Consider the following 4,793-nt stretch of genomic DNA (forward strand, 5'->3'; position numbering starts at 1 on the left):
CGAGGTCGGTGCGGTGGTCTCGGGCCGCTCGAGCACACGGGGCTCGGCTAGCTCGATGAAGTGGACGGCGGCGAAGCTCCTGGACACGGTGGCACGGCGTGGGGTGGACGGAGGGCGTGGCTACGGCGAGGGGGTGGCGGCGATGGCGTCGGCCATGGCTGGGGCGTGCGAGGGGGAGGAGCTGGAGAGGAGAGGGGGTGTCTGGGGGGTTCGGGGGAGAGAGGGAGGCCGGTTCACGGCGTTAGCCGGGCGAGGGAGGCGGCGAGGCGGCGAGCAGCTGCGTGGCGAGCTGCGGTGCCACCGCCGAGCACCTTGGCTGCCTGCCTGGCAAGCCAAGCAGCTCGCTGGAGCGGTGGCCGGGCTGGGCCGGCCAGGTGGGCTGGCTGGTGGGCGACAGGTAAGTTTCCCCCTTTTTTCTGTTTCTGTTTTTTATTTAATATATCTGCAACTTTGTTGAATTTAATAAAATACCTAGGCAACTTCAAAAATCACCAAACTATTCCTGGCCCATAGTTGGATTATTTCCAACATGAAACATTTTAGTTTGGAGATATTTGAGCACTTAAATATTTTATATTATTTTAAATGCCCAAATCCAAATATTTATGATTTAATTCAAAATCCCTAGGATGGCCTAGGAAAATGTGCACCACTTTTGGCAGAGGTTCTGAACCAAGGCAAAAATGATGGGCATTTTAGAAGGGCATTTCAGGTTCATTGAAAAATTATTTTAGTAACCCTAGTTGGTTTCAGAGGGGACTGGGGGTTCTGTCATCCCCATTTCAAGTTTCTGATGAAAGAGTAAACATGATGCAACACTCTAATGCATGACTAGCTAGGGTGTGACAACTCACCCCCACTCAAAAGAATCTCGTCCCGAGATTTGGGTTCCTCCGGGAAGAAGGCGGGATATTCAAGTCGAAGACGATCCTCCCTTTCCCAAGTTGCTTCATCCTCAGAATGGTGCGACCATTGAACCTTGAGAAACTTGATATTATGACGTCGCGTGGCACGTTCGGCCTGATCGAGGATACGAATGGGGTACTCTCGGTATGTAAGATCATCTTGGAGATCAAGCTTTTCGTGGTCCACTCCACGGATAGGATCCGAGAAGCAGCGCCTGAGTTGAGAAACGTGGAAGACATCGTGAACTCTGGAGAGGTGCGGAGGTAGTTCCAACTGGTAGGCAACTTCTCCTCGTTTGGCGAGAATGCGAAAAGGTCCAATGTAACGAGGAGCCAATTTGCCTTTGATACCGAAACGATGGGTTCCCTTCAGAGGGGTGACCCGAAGATAAGCCTTCTCGTCAACTTCGAAAGTCATAGCCCTATGTTTTCGGTCATATTGACTCTTTTGACGAGATTGGGCTGTTTTCAACTTTTCACGAACGATACGAACTTGTTCTTCTGCTTCCTGAATCATATCCGGGCCAAAGAATTGTCTTTCCCCGGTCTCTGACCAGTTAAGGGGTGTTCGACATCGTCGTCCATAGAGAACTTCAAAAGGGGCTTTACCCAAGCTAGATTGATAGCTGTTGTTGTAGGCGAATTCGGCAAATGGAAGGCACTTCTCCCAGTCCATTCCGAAAGAGATAACAGAGGCTCGAAGCATGTCTTCTAGAATTTGGTTGACGCGTTCCACTTGACCACTCGACTAAGGGTGGAAAGCGGTGCTAAAGGAGAGACGGGTTCCCATAGCATTTTGGAAAAATTCCCAAAATCGAGAGGTGAAAAGACTTCCTCGATCCGAGTTAATTTCCAAAGGAACACCATGGAGAGACACTATTCGGGAGATGTACAAATCTGCCAGCTGACTAGCGATTATACTCTCACGAACAGGTAAGAAATGGGCTACTTTGGAAAGACGATCGACCACGACGAAAATAGCATTATTCCCTCTCTTGGTCCTGGGAAAACCGGTAATGAAATCCATACTAATTTTATCCCATTTCCATTCAGGAATAGCTAAGGGTTGAAGAGTGCCAGCAGGCCGTTGATGCTCTGCTTTTAGACGACGACAGACGTCGCAATTTTCAATATACTGAGCAATTTCTCTCTTCATCCTAGTCCACCAGAACCTCTGGCGTAGGTCCTGATACATTTTAGTACTACCGGGATGAATAGTGAGAGGAGATTCATGAGCTTCCTTAAGGATTAATCGCCTTAGGTTGCGCACTTTGGGAACTACTAGTCGATTCCCGAAGTATACGACTCCTTGATCATTAATGGAGAAACAATCCGCAATTCCTTTCTGAATGTTCCTCTTGATGCGGGAGATTCCCGGATCTACCTTCTGTGCTTTGATAATTTGATCCGTAAGGGTAGGTTTTGCCACCAAGGTGGAAAAAAAACCTTGAGGTACAATGTGAAGGTTAAGTTTCCGAAATTCCTCATGGAGAAACGGTTGACTTTGTTGTAACATCAGGTTGTTACAATAAGATTTACGACTTAGCGCATCAGCCATGACGTTGGCTTTCCCTGGGGTGTAGGTTATTCCTAAGTCGAAGTCTGTGATCAATTCAACCCAACGTCTCTGCCTGAGATTCAAATCCGGTTGGGTGAAAATGTACTTCAGACTTTGGTGATCAGTGAATATTTCGCAACGATTACCGAGGAGGTAATGTCGCCAGGTCTTAAGTGCATAGACTACGGCTGCAAGCTCTAGATCATGAGTAGGATAATTCTCCTCATGTGGGTGCAATTGCCGTGAAGCGTAAGCAATTACGTGTCGATCTTGCATGAGAATGCAACCTAGTCCTTGTCGCGAGGCGTCACAGTAGATAACAAAGTCCTTGGAGAAATCTGGCGGTACCAGCACGGGAGCAGAAGTCAGGCGTCTTTTCAGTTCCTGAAAACTGTGCTCACATTGTGGAGTCCATTCGAACTTCTTATCTTTCTTGAGGAGTTCGGTTAGGGGTTTAGCAACTTTGGAGAAGTTCTCGACAAAGCGACGGCAATAGCTCGCTAAGCCTAAAAAACTCCGAACTTGCTTGACCGATTCGGGTGGAGTCCAATCAAGGACGGCTTGAACTCGCTCAGGGTTAACAGCAATACCTTTACCAGATATTACATGACCCAGATAGGTCACTTCTGACAACCAGAATTCACATTTAGAAAATTTGGCATAAAGGCGATGCTCTCGAAGTTTCTGCAACACTAGTCTTAGATGTTCGGCATGTTCTTCCTCGTTCTTGGAGTAGATGAGTATATCATCGAGATAAACTACGACGAATTTATCCAAATACTCCATGAAGATTGAGTTCATTAACCGAGAAAAGGTGGCTGGAGCGTTGGTTAAACCGAAGGACATGACGGTGTACTCGTATTGGCCATAACGAGTAACAAAGGCCGTTTTAGGAATGTCCCCGTTTCTGATTTTGATTTGATGGTAGCCCAACCTCAAATCCATCTTGGAGAAGACTGAGGATCCAGCGAGCTGATCATATAGGTCGTTGATCCTGGGAAGCGGGTATTTGTTCTTGATTGTGACCAAATTGACAGGTCGGTAATCTACAACCATCCGGTCCGTACCATCCTTCTTCTTAACGAATAGGACGGGGCAAGCCCACGGAGATGAACTAGGGCGAATGAAACCCTTTTTCAAGGATTCATCGAGTTGTTTCTTAAGCTCGGCTAGTTCTAGGGGTGCCATCTTATAGGGTCTTCTAGCAATCGGAACGGTTCCGGGGATGAGGTCTATTACGAACTCAACATCCCTGTCAGGTGGAACACCTGGCAATTCCTCTGGAAAGACATCCGGGAAGTCACAGACTACCGGCACGTCCTCAAGGTCTGGCAAAGGGCTGGCGTTAAGAGAATATAATTGTCGCTTGGCTATTCGGGTCAAGACATTGACTATCTTCCCCGAAGGATGGGTGAGTTGAACAGTCCTAGAGAAGCAATCAATTTGGGCATGATGAGCTGACATCCAGTCCATACCCAGAATGATATTAATATCTGAAGATTTAAGGGCTATCAAAGACGCAAGGAAAACAAGTCTGTCGACTTGGATTTCATTTCCATGGCTTACTCTAGAAGTTTGCCATTTGGATCCCGGAGTTTGAATTACCATAGAGGTTGGCATATCACCGAATGCGACGTTATGCAAGCGAGCATAGTTTTCAGATATAAAAGAATGAGAGGCTCCTGTATCGAAAAGAACAGATGCCGGGTGGCAATTAACAAGAAGCGTACCGAGAACGACGTTGGGATCCTCTTGAGCTTCTTCGGCAGAGATACAGTTGACATGGCCACGTGAAGCGGTGACTGGCTTGGCGTGGAATATTTTTCCTGTCAGCTTGCCACGGCCAACAGCTTTAGCAGATTGATTGGGGTTGGTCTGGGGGCACTCACGCATATAGTGACCAGATTCCCCACATTTGAAACAAGTCACGGAACTGGTACGTGGAGGAGCATTATTGGTTGGACCCCCATAGGGCTTGGCTGGAGCAGACTGTTGAACGGGGCGAGGCGCCTGGAAAGATGGCCTCGGTGTGAACCTGGGTGGCAGGGCGGTGTTGGGCACCCACACGCGGCGCTTCTGAGGACCAGCACCGGATGAGGAACCCATATCACGGCCATGCTTGCGTGTTGCGTCATAGTCAGTCTGACCAGTTTCAGCACTGATGGCTTTGTTGACAAGTTTCTGAAAAGATGTGCACTCATGCAGACGGAGGTCGCGGCGAAGCTCAGGACTAAGGCCCTTACGGAACCTGGCTTGCTTCTTGGCGTCAGTAGACACTTCCTCAGTTGCATATCGGGCGAGATTACCAAACTCCCTGCTATAGGCATCCA

This window comes from Triticum aestivum, chromosome 4B (assembly GCF_018294505.1).
Source record: "Triticum aestivum cultivar Chinese Spring chromosome 4B, IWGSC CS RefSeq v2.1, whole genome shotgun sequence".
NCBI classification, from domain to species: Eukaryota; Viridiplantae; Streptophyta; class Magnoliopsida; order Poales; family Poaceae; genus Triticum; species Triticum aestivum.